This window comes from Uranotaenia lowii, chromosome 3 (genome assembly GCF_029784155.1).
Source record: "Uranotaenia lowii strain MFRU-FL chromosome 3, ASM2978415v1, whole genome shotgun sequence".
NCBI lineage: Eukaryota > Metazoa > Arthropoda > Insecta > Diptera > Culicidae > Uranotaenia > Uranotaenia lowii.
This window is the reverse complement of record NC_073693.1, coordinates 102,070,436-102,082,594: the sequence shown is the minus strand read 5'-3', so window position 1 is coordinate 102,082,594 and position 12,159 is coordinate 102,070,436. Positions and strand designations below refer to the sequence as shown.

At 32.9% G+C, this 12,159-nt stretch overlaps 1 protein-coding gene across 12 annotated transcripts in view; it reads left to right on the top strand.

Annotated features, from left to right (window-relative positions):
- The window catches only part of LOC129757026 (glucose transporter type 1), an 875,183-nt gene that overhangs the window by 3,231 nt on the left and 859,793 nt on the right, over nt 1–12,159 (top strand). The gene's annotated exons all lie outside the window — the stretch shown is intronic.

Genomic DNA, 12,159 nt, shown 5'->3' with positions numbered 1-12,159 from the left:
TATCAAGGTCAAGTTTCGAAACATACAATTTAGATTCAATTTGATACAGGATTTTAATTCAAATATAACATTTCTGATGAAGGATTCAGATTCAGATTTCAGATTCTGATTTCAGATTCAGATTTCAGATTCAGACTTCAGATTCAGATTTCAGATTCAGATTTCAGATTCAGATTTCAGATTCAGATTTCAGATTCAGATTTCAGATTCAGATTTCAGATTCAGATTTCAGATTCAGATTTCAGATTCAGATTTCAGATTCAGATTTCAGATTCAGATTTCAGATTCAGATTTCAGATTCAGATTTCAGATTCAGATTTCAGATTCAGATTTCAGATTCAGATTTCATATTCAGATTTCAGATTCAGATTTCAGATTCAGATTTCAGATTCAGATTTCAGATTCAGATTTCAGATTCAGATTTCAGATTCAGATTTCAGATTCAGATTTCAGATTCAGATTTCAGATTCAGATTTCAGATTCAGATTTCAGATTCAGATTTCAGATTCAGATTTCAGATTCAGATTCAGATTTCAGGTTACAGATTTCAGATTCAGATTTCAGATTAAGATTTCAGATTCAGATTTCAGATTCAGATTTCAGATTCAGATTTCAGATTCAGATTTCAGATTCAGATTTCAGATTCAGATTTCAGATTCAGATTTCAGATTCAGATTTCAGATTCAGATTTCAGATTCAGATTTCAGATTCAGATTTCAGATTCAGATTTCAGATTCAGATTTCAGATTCAGATTTCAGATTCAGATTTCAGATTCAGATTTCAGATTCAGATTTCAGATTCAGATTTCAGATTCAGATTTCAGATTCAGATTTCAGATTCAGATTTCAGATTCAGATTTCAGATTCAGATTTCAGATTCAGATTTCAGATTCAGATTTCAGATTCAGATTTCAGATTCAGATTTCAGATTCAGATTTCAGATTCAGATTTCAGATTCAGATTTCAGATTCAGATTTCAGATTCAGATTTCAGATTCAGATTTCAGATTCAGATTTCAGATTCAGATTTCAGATTCAGATTTCAGATTCAGATTTCAGATTCAGATTTCAGATTCAGATTTCAGATTCAGATTTCAGATTCAGATTTCAGATTCAGATTTCAGATTCAGATTTCAGATTCAGATTTCAGATTCAGATTTCAGATTCAGATTTCAGATTCAGATTTCAGATTCAGATTTCAGATTCAGATTTCAGATTCAGATTTCAGATTCAGATTTCAGATTCAGATTTCAGATTCAGATTTCAGATCCAGATTTCAGATTCAGATTTCAGATTCAGATTTCAGATTCAGATTTCAGATTCAGATTTCAGGTTACAGATTTCAGATTCAGATTTCAGATTCAGATTTCAGATTCAGATTTCAGATTCAGATTTCAGATTCAGATTTTAGATTCAGATTTCAGATTTTCAATTTTAGTTTCAGATTCAGATTTAAGACAGATATTAGAAGCAGATTTCAGGTTTAAAGCTGTATCTAACTTTCTATTTCACGATTTTAAAATTTCACTTTTTTTAATGAGTTTTCAGTCAGTATGTCAGAGTCAGTAGCATGGTGTAGGTTGTGTTCCGATTTGTCTGACGTTTGGATCAAAACCGCAATCATATATTGCAATCAGGTATTGACCGGCTGTCAAGAACCGGAAGTGAGCTGTAGAATTCGATAGGGAATAATTTGCGCACTAATTGCATTTCCCGTCATGATGCCAACCATCCAGAGTCCAGTAAAGAGAAACTTGATAATTTGTTGAGTCCTACTTGAAGATGTGGTTTTGGTACTCGATTTGAAGATTTTCTGATTCCTAGAGCTAGATCGTGAGCAAAACCCATCGCCTAAGAGCGCTCCACTCGTGGAAATATACGTTGAGATTGCTTCTGCACTCAACCTGCAGCGGTAAGTCGGTGGTAGGAAAATCCGAAGATTACCGGCATAAGTTATTTCCTAACCTGGTTTCAGACAACGTTGCGATGCTTATTTGCGCAGCAACTGAATGCATCCGGCAGCTGTCAATTATGTAGCTCGTCTTCAGGATTTAACATAGGCAGTTCTCAGTTTCTGCCAACTGATTGAATGTGTGAGATAATGAAAATGATACGCACATTGGATGGATCTAGCTTAAGTTGATGAAACCTTACCTTGTAAAATACTAAAAATTTGAAAGTTCTAAATCCAAATTGTTCCGAAGAACACTAACTGTCTGGGTTTGTAAAAGACAAAACCAAAATAAGGGGGAGTTCCAAAAAGGACATTTTTTGGATTTTGATTGTTACTAAAAAAGCTTTCACCTAACAATTTTAACTGATTAATTTCTACTATATTCGCTAAACCTAATTGTAATCGACGAGAACATTCGAGAGAAATCTCCCTTTCTCCTAAAATACGTTCATATGCATACAGATGGTTTTGTGCTGGGCTAGAAAACTAATCGCATTAGAGCCCACTGAGCCGAAATGTATGTTCTGTAGGTATATTTTGCTGAGCCCGAAATGTTCCCGTCCGTCGTCGTTCATCATCCGGTGCGTGATGTCCCAACATCCCATCAGCAGGATCCCATTTCACCTTGGAGAGTAACAGCAGCAGGAGTCGGACGTTGAGCGAAATAATTGACAATTTATGCTGCACGAAAGCATTCACGATGGTGGACTGGACAGTTTCCGCTACTCAATCAGTGTTATCTTTGAATTAGGCTCCTACTTGTGCCTCCCCAAGTGGATTTACTGGAGCCACAATCAACCTGCCCTCCTGCATTTGGTTGCGATTAGTCGGAAATGGTTGGATCTATTAGATATACCTATATGTTGTAGACTAAGGTAGGTCAAGCAATTAAGAATTTTTAACGGTCGCCATAGAAAAAGAAGTCAACATAACGCCTTTGAAAAAGACCAATAACGGCGCCGTCCAGTGACTACTGTAAAAATTCCTAAAACGCCTTAAAATGCCTAAAAATGTTCAACTGTCAGTCAATTTATTTGAGCACCTTTAGAGGCATATCAAGAAACTTTAAAAAAAAAATTGTTGCCAGACTTATAGGCATCTAGAAAATCAGTTCAGGAGATCTGAGAGTTAAAAGTAATCAGAAACCTCGTTCAATATGAAACGCGACGCCTACACATCCAAATATCAGGAGACATTTTTGTAGCTATATTTCTCATCAACTTTGTTATACGACCCATATACACTATATATTGGTCGTGTATAACTAATAAAAAAACAGCATTTAGCTACAAAAATGGAGATAATATAAATACATATTTTTTACTTCTGGCTACACGAATTGGACGTTATTCGGCACCTCATTCGACATCCTGAAAGGATGCAAGATAACGCCAGTTCCTACTCTCACCCGATAAAAAATTTGACAGATGATAAATATCGCCGTTCACATATTTAGTAGGGATGCCAATTTAGTCTGGCTACGAATCGCGATACCAAATCAATGGTCCTATTTAGTGTGCTGATTAATCGGGTTAGCACAATGAGTTGGTCGAATTAATAGGTAAGAATCATTGAATTTAGTCATTTCTCTTAAGCCCCTATTAAATTGGCAAACTATCGGCCTACTTCCTATGGAATGGTCTATAAACTTACAATCGCTACAGCGATAAGCGATGCAGGAATAAAGCTTCAATGATTGAATTAACCGATCTTAGGGAATTTTCCCAAATTTTAAACAGCCTGATCGGCTAATATTTAGCTAAGCTGCCAAGATAAAGAATAATTAATACTACTAAAACTGCAATAAACTGTTATAATTTAATTTTGGGCTTTAAAAAATCAGTTACCTAATCACCCGATTTAGTTGGGCTGCGTAGGGTGGTAAAGAATTACGGAATCTTATTCCTCTATCAATGGACCTATTAAGTCGTTTTTCGTAGGGTAACCTTGCCGCCATCCCGCATAAATCAGTACCATACAGAGACTATTTCCATTATCTTCTTTCCAAGTCACCCAAAAGATTACAATCATAGTTTTGGATTATTTATGTACGATAAAACTCATCATTTTTGCATGAAATGGATTCGTTTGGACTCACTGAACGATACAGCGAACGGGTCGTTAAGTAGAGTAACCATTTATTTTTTTTGCGTTTTTTTATTGTTCCGAAACGTATTTCATGATAACACTTATCGTTACTTTATGATCCATCTATCAAATGAGGACGATATAACTTATCGTCAACTAACAATGAAACCATTGTAACCCGTTCTGGGGTATTGAATTTCTTAACTTAATTTTTTTTTCAGAAATGATGTGAAAAGATTCAGGCAACTAATTTATTTTTTTTTCAAATGCTTTCTTACAATCATTTTCGTTTTCACACAATAATCAAATTACCCTCACAGATATTGCATTAGCACCTTCCGGATATTGCAAGAAGAACCTTCTGAACGTTGGTAGAAAAACCTTCCGCTGCACCTCCCGGTCGTTTCCAACGCCTTCCATATGGTGCAGAACAGATATATATTAATCACCCGATTAAGTAAGTTCCCGCATGGAACAGTATCATACAGACTGTATGATACAGTAACTATTCCCATTACCTTCCTCCCAAGACATCCAAAAGGTTCCCTGAATAATTTTTGGAATATTAATGAACGTTTGTGCTTGTCGATTTCTCATCAAATGGAATCATTTAGTCCAGCGATCGGCAACCTTTTGAGACAGAAGAGCCAAAAATTGCAAGTTAAGGAATTTTCCAGGTTTGAAAGAGCCGCACTTCATTTTATCCTTACTACAAAAATGGTGATCGCTATGATACATTGCACCCTGATGTGAACATTTCGTGTGAATTTTCGTTGTTTTTTTGGCAAACGGAAGCGATTTTCTTTCTTCTGAATCAATACATTTTCAAGACGAGTACAGCTTATTAACGTTGAAACTATACAGATTTGCCATTGTGACCTGATAAAATTTATCATTTCAAACTTTGGTGCAATTCTTACCTTACACCTATTCCCAGATTAAAAATAGATTTTCGATGTGTTCTGTAGAAATATTAAAAACATGCATTGAAAATTTATATCATAAAAATGTATATTACAAGAGGTAAATTAATTAAAAAAAAACAAACGATGATTACTTTTTTCTTCAAATTCAACAAATAAGCCTAACTTTTTTTTGATTTTGAACATCCGTGAAAAGCCATTGAGGTTCATTTGTTTGTTATGCGCATAAAACTATCATTTCAAATAGATAGATATTTTTTGGGCCTTAGTTTAAATTAACCAACAAATTTCAATTCATGAATGCTCAATTAACGGATTTAAAAAAAATAGTCTAAATTTGACAAAATTTAACGATCGGTCGCGAGATATGGTTCGATAATAAGGTTGTAAAATTTCTTTTTATTTTTTTATTACAAGCATTCTGATTCAGCTATTTAGTTTTCATTTTGATTTCTGGTAAAATAAAAAAAAATTATATTCTTTTAAATCCGGTTTGTAAAAGTTGTTAGAAGACATATAAAAGTTTATGGAAGAATATGCTTCTTTACCAAATAAAGTTGCTCCTTCGAATAAATACCTAAAAATATTCGTATTTTATATGAATTCTAAAATTAAATCCAGCACTCAGCTCCCGGTTTTCAAAAATATTGAATAACAAACTTAAAAATTTTGTTCATTTGAACTCATGTTCAAAATTAAAACGAAGAACTTAAATTATTGAAAATTTGTGAAATGCTTTCATGGATTTGAAAAGGAACATTGAGAGAGGGAATTCAATTGGTATTTAAAAAATTTAAAACAAAAAGTTTTAAGAAAGAAATTTATAACAACAACACATAACAATTATTATCAGTATTCAAAGCATTATACAAATCATCATCTGGTGTTCATATTTGATCAGAACGGTGGTAAAGAAAATTTATTTTTTAAATATTCAATTCAAGAAAAAAAAACTCAATATCATAATCTCAACAGTGAGGACTTTATTTGACGATTCAAAAATGCTCGGTTTAATCCGATTAAATCAGAACTACAAAGAAAACAAAATTCAACGGAAAACTTCCTTTACCACCGAAGAAAAATTTCTCGAGGCTTCCAAATGCTATATCAGACTTTTATAAAGAACATTAACTCTAAATCTCAAATCGGTTGCAAACTGACAAGATGCTGTTATTTTGTTCTCTACTATTTTTTTTTGGTTTCTTTTTGAATCCTGAGAAATATTATCTGAATTGAAGAAAAACTTTTGCTGCATCCGTTTACTCTAATAAATTTGGAGGATTTTCAAAATTGTCACACATTGAGCTAAAGAGCCGCAATTATACATCCAAAAAGCCGCAGGTTGCCGACCTATGATTTAGACCAGTTAATCAAATTGTCCCTGATATTATCTCATAACAAGCGACAAAGTCGGCGTGTAGTTTTGTCTTTATTCTCTCTCCGTGCAACAACCTTTTGTCTCTTCCTTATGTGTAGCATGACAAAATGAAATATAAATATGAAACGGTCTCACCCAATTTCACCGATTCAATATTGATGGTCCGCTGCTTCTTCGAGACTCCATTTCAAACTCCCTTGTCATTCTGTAGGTACCGGGAGGTTTATCCTGAATCAAGTTTGTCTTGAATTGGCAATCCAGGGCGATGTTGATTCTTCTGCATCTCTAATTCGATCCTGGGATTGGTATTACATCACTTTCGGTACAGCCGCTACCGGTCTTCGATGAAACTTGATTTCATTGTTTGGGCATCTTGATATAAGTAATCAATCCGAATCGCCGATTTCAAAAAAAGTTTCGAACTTCAGTTTTTATCCTTCAAGTATTTTCATTCTTGCTAATTGATGTTTTCCTCGTCTAAATTTCACATAATAATATGTGCAAACATGTGAAATTTGACGAGCCAAAAATTTTCACTCTTTCTCTAGTCACAGCTAACTTAGATCTCCTGTATCTTTATAAGATCTTTTCACGATCAGAAATTAAAAAGGAGATTCGTGTAATAATTTCTTAATGATTATATTTCACATTCAAATACGTTGGCCTTCTTTACAATGAATTTGACCTCAAGCCCAGGTTCCGGTTGATGACGATCTTGTAGCTGGAGGGGGAGGGGGGGGGGGGGAGAGAGGGGGTAGGTGGGTGGGGGGAACAAATGTTGGCAAAAAGATAAAATCAATCAACAAATTTCCATATAAACTATCTAAGATTTAGTGATGTACCTTCTAAATTTCAACTAGTACTGTCGGCTTTCCATTTGAAAAGCGTATTCGTGTTTATTCCCCCTTTTTAAGTTTTTATTCGTCAAAATTGTTAATCATAAAATAATGACGGTAAATTTTAAAACTTCTCTATTACAAGAAGCTTTACAAATTGTTAGCAAGTGATATTTTGAGTGCGGCCCGCCGAAAAGATTTTAAATTCGAATTGGCCCGTTGGTTAAGAAGGTTGCTCACCCCTGGTTTATATCATTACAAATTTTATACGGATATGAATTATTCTTCAAGAAACCAATTTTTTTTCTTGTTTTTTTAAATCCTCGAATCCAAAATCAAATGGATTTTTGATAAATTACTAAAGACTACAAAATTTACATTTTTCTGTGGTGAAATGAATTCAAGAGTTAATTTTGAATTATTTTTGTGCTATTTTTGTTTAATTTTAACAATTCTGTAAAATAATTGATTATTACAAATTTTCGAAAAATTTCAGATATTCTAAAAGCTCAAATCAAATCGTTTAGCAGATTTCAACAAACTTGTCAAATGAGGCTCTCAGAAGCATAGATGAAAAAAATGGTCGATTTTGAGATAATGATGTCAACTATATTTGATGATTTTTTTCGGATTTTTAAAGTTTTGTTTACATACTTTAACATTCAAAAAAATATACAAATACTTGAAAAATACATACCAATCATATAATTTTTAAAGCGCGTTTTCTCGAAATAAGTTTTTAAGCACTTATACCCCTTCGGCTTCAAGGGCCTCAATTGAAATGAAACTTTTGTTTTTGAAAACTTTCTTCAGTCGTGTTAGAAACACCAGTCATTCCAATTTTTTCCAATATTATTTCTTGATTAAATATATAGTTTAATAAAAAAATTCAGAGTCAGTTTTTTTCTTTCATGTGAATTTGTGAGCTCATCAGCTATCAATGATTGATTTCACTCAAAAATGAGTCATTTTTAAACTTTTGATTTCCATATCACCATAACGAAAGGTGAAAGCCAAAATTTTTCAAAATTTTCCAGTTCAGGGCACCAATACCTACTAAATCAATCATAAAAACATAGGCATCAAAATGCTTTCCTTGAATTATCAATTAAATGCTATAAATAAGTTTTTGAAATGGTTGGAAGTGTTTTTTAAAAGAAAATATTCAAATATTTTATGTTAAAAACTTATCTTTTTCATCTTCGTATTATATATAAATTTATGAAAAGTTTAATCACCATAATTTTGTTTTCAAATTTATTTTATCGATCCAACCGGTGAAAGTTGAATTAGAAATAAAAGGTTTAATCACTGAGTACCAGAGGATTTAAGTTGATCGCTGGCACTCTTGAAATAAGAATAAACTTTTTTTAAATCAAATTCAATCATTATCAATGTGTTTTCAATAAATTCTTTTAAATTCAAAATGATTTTTTTCGATAATTAATTTTAAAAACTGTGATTAAATTTTATTTAATGAATGAATGACCGATTAAATAAAAAAAACAATTTGATTAAATATCATTTAATCACTGTTTGTAAAGTAAATTATCGATAAAGAAAAAATATATTTATTTTGAATTTAGGAAAATTTATTAAAAATATATTAATGAAGATTAAATTTAATTTAAAAAAAATAATAATTTCAAGAGCGCCATTGATCGAATAAAATTTCTGGTATTCTGAGATAAAATCTTTTTTTAAATTCAAATTCTTCCAGTTACAAAATGATAGAAACAAGAAATTTAATTTTTTTTTTCAATTTGAGATAATACAGTGAAGTTTTTCAATCAATCTTTCAATTGAAAATGCCGTAAAAATGGAAATAAATTAATTGAATTTATTGTTTATTAACGCGAAAATACATACCCCTGTTAAACAGCTTATAACTTTTTTTTGTCTAATAAGATACGAAATTTCGGTCTTCGACAAAGTTGTTCAGCGGAAAATTTCTTTCAGAGAATTTAAAAGTTGGCACAAAAATCTCATTTCAATAATTTAAAAATTGGCACAAAAACATCAGCTGGCTCGGTTGCACAGAAGAAACAAAAATGATATTGATTATTCAGTTCAAAATATCCAGTTTCCTCATACAAACCTAAAAGCTCAAATTTACTCATGTAAACGTCACCCCAGGATTTGTGAAATTCAAAAATGACCTCAAATTGACTCAGTCTAATGGGTCAACCAATGAAATAGGCTTTAGGGTCCAAGAAGCAGTATAAAGGCACAGGACTGCTATAGCAGCACGCTTAAACCTTTTTTAGAGTTCTATATTTTCCAATATAAGTTTTGGTGTCTTCGCTGAAAAATCATTAAAAAAAGCTCATTATTGATTGCTAGTTTGCAAAAAATCTATCCAAAAATAATGTTTAATTTATTTATCAAAAGAAAGCCAATAACTTGACCAACAAAACCCAGTCAAAAAATTATACGAACTCGTCCGAACTCTTAAGGTTATAACTTACTGAAAAAAGGCATTATTTGGATATTTTGTAGTATATCTCTCTTAGTTGATATATGTATTTGAAATGTTCCACAAAATTGTATGTTTCAACAATTTGAACAACTTTTTCAAATATACCATGTTTGTAAATCGTATACCAGAAAAGATATTAAATAAAAACTTGAAGATACTTGTATTATTTTCAAAATGCTCGTAACTTTTATGGTTTTCATGCGATCTTGATGGCGTCTTCAACAAAATTTCTTAAAATAATAAGATCTACAACTTCTTGGCAAAAGTCATTAGGTCTTTAAACTAACATTAGGTCTTTAAACTAATTATTTTATGAAATATTTTTTTTATTTCCTTTCCAGGTGAAAAAATCACTTTTTTCTTTCAAGAATTCGATAGATCATCAAAAATATGGAAATGTTGTGAAGACATCAAATGTCTATCGTTTACCGTTTGTCCGGAAAAATTTCAATCGCTTATAAGGTGCATTTACCCCTGTGTGCGTCGTCAGACTGTGTCTGTGGCACTTCCGGATTCTGTAACTTTTCAGTTATGCTTAACCTACTACGTACTAAATTCGGTATGAAAAAGATGGACATGAATTTTTGTTACTATTGACCTTCGACCGCAACACAAAATCTTAATATTCTCTTAATAATCTTAAGCTTCTTAGTTCTGACAAATGAATTTACCTCAACTACATCTTCAATGCAATGTATCAAATTTGAATTTGATACAAATTTCGAAAACTAAAAAAACTTCTTGTATGAAAAATCATTTGCTACTGTAGCTATTTGCAATTGAAATACCACTTTCAAACCAGTAACAGGCAGCGCTTTGATTCATGTTCGAAACATTCTTTCTTATCAATCATCATGAATTCATTAAAATTTAATCTATTCCAGCATAAACATTTATTAAAATTCAACTTTAGCCCCGGGTCCCAAATGTGTAGGAATCGAAAAGATTGCACACTAAATTATTCACGGCTCACGCCTGACCAAAGATAAATCATCGGATTCTGTCGAAAATCACACAGACCACCGGACCCCAGGACCGATCCAGGACGATGAAGAGAGCTTCATTCATATCTATAGGAAAAGCTGCACCGAAAACCGAACCAAACCCAAGTCTTGATGATGTCCCCGGCCTGGACTGGTCCGAACCGAAAGCCACAGCCAGTGGGCGATGTCCACTCTGATTTTGCTGCTCCAATTTCCATCAAACGAGGTGGCTCGTCGTCGACTAATGCCGGGGACACCGAACGAGTCAAACTTACAACGTCGTATCAGAACGGGTCCGGGAGTTCGACCATCCCTACTTCCGGTGGGTTCTTGTTTTATGCTAGCCCCCGCACGCCGAGTCCCTACCTTGCCTAGTTTGTTTCCCCTGCAGATAAGTGATGGCTTTTGAATGTTCGGTCCCGGGGAAGGGTTGCAAAGTGAAGCATGGAAATGATAAACTCCTACCGTTCTACTGTAATGGAGTGGTTCAGCAACAAAAAAATGGTGATTTAATGTTATAAGGCGCTAGCTCTGAAACTAGCGGATAAAAGAGTTCTACACATTGATTTGGTTTTAGAAGACAGAAACATGTTTCGCCATTTTTTTGAAAATCTCTTTTTTTAATAGTCTACAAATACCTACTGTTACCCGAGAAGAAATGAGGCTGAAAATAGTCATTGGACTATTTTTAACTTCGATTTAGTTTTATTTTGGACAAAAGTTAAGGTCCCTTTCATAAGGGATTAAGTCTCCTTGAGAAAAGGATCAAGTCTTTTTCAACTCTTAAAAAATTATTTTTTTCTGGTTGCTCCACAAATTTTTTTCGAATTTATCTACGCGGCCAACTGCCATCAAAATGTCTGGAGCATATTAACTTGAAATTACATGCTGTTTAAAACTGTAAAATTCGGTGAGTTCACAAAAAGATATGATGAATACAGGAAAATGAGATAAAGTTTCCCCATTTGTAAGCGTTGCAAGTCTCTCGAAAGAGGTCTCATCTAATTTGTGTGTAGTTTGTAGTTTTTATATGCAGTGAGTATCCGAAAACATCCACCACGACGTTTTCAAGGAATGGCTGTAAAATCTTTATATTTTGTTTGCATTTTACTGTGCAAGCTTTATCCAACTTGATGAACTTTAATTATCAACAAGAAAAACACAAATTTTCCCCATATATTGTACAGAGGTATTGATAACACGTCTATCAAATTTACTTTATCCGAGATGCACATAGTTCAAGACCTTGTTATGACTAATTTGAAGCGTCTTTGGTTTTCTCTTCTATGGGCTCTCGTTTTCCAGATGAAAGTTTTAACTTTTGAAGCAAAATAGAAATCCTTGAAAAAAAATTTGTAGACCACACGCAACGTTAAATTTTCTAATGAATTGTCTGCAATTTGGAGTATTATAATCCTTTGAAACTACAACATCTAGGAAAAATCAAGAAACCTTAATTGATTTGAGGACAACAAATTGATTAGTAAATTAGTATTGTTTCATAAAGGTGTGTTGGTTT